The sequence below is a fragment of the Emydura macquarii genome, unplaced genomic scaffold (assembly GCF_026122565.2).
Source record: "Emydura macquarii macquarii isolate MOO-44397 ecotype Brisbane River unplaced genomic scaffold, CSIRO-AGI_Emac_v2 contig_3470, whole genome shotgun sequence".
NCBI classification, from domain to species: Eukaryota; Metazoa; Chordata; order Testudines; family Chelidae; genus Emydura; species Emydura macquarii.
The window spans coordinates 8,405,916-8,406,538 of record NW_027133607.1 but is presented as its reverse complement, the minus strand read 5'-3'; the positions used below and the strand labels follow the sequence as shown (position 1 = coordinate 8,406,538).

Here is a 623-nt window from a genome sequence, read left to right as displayed (position 1 = left end):
CATTCCTCACACTGCTGAAAGCACTGACAGCCCAAAGTGAACCGCCTCCCCACTTTTTTAAACAATTCTCCAGCAACATAAAGTTTATGTCCTACCACAGTGTGCACTCGACTCCCACAAACTTTTGGAGGCAATCACAAAGAAAGAGCTGTAAAGACAAAATAAAAATGCCGTGTGAAGTCGCACTTATTCGACAAACCCAAATAAACTCATCTATTTTTTTCACCACAATAGTCTCCCCGAAGGGAGGTGCACCGTTCCTGGAAGTACTGCAACACCAGGTCGATGCGTGGAGTGGATGGAGCCAGCTCTTATTCCGCCTCCCTGTTCCAAAAATCCATTTAATATATAGTCCTCAGATAGAGGACATATCAGATATTAAACTGATAAGAACAGAGTTAAAATGTTGGATAATGTTTTGACCAGATCAAGTGTAGTGTTGAGAAAGGCAGTGTATATATAGAATCCTCACAGGGAGGCAGAGGATGTATCAGATCAGACTAAGCTGATGGAGGGAGGGGTTACAAAAATGTTATCAGATTAAACTGATAAGAACAGATTTAAAACATTTTATTAAAGAAAATGTTTAAAGAAATGATCAGGTACAGAGTTTAAACACAAGA

General features: G+C 39.8%; 1 pseudogene; it reads right to left on the bottom strand.

Moving 5' to 3' along the window:
• Nucleotides 1-244: 244 nt before the first annotated feature.
• LOC137144613 (U2 spliceosomal RNA) lies at nucleotides 245-420 on the bottom strand (annotated as a pseudogene).
• Nucleotides 421-623: the final 203 nt, after the last annotated feature.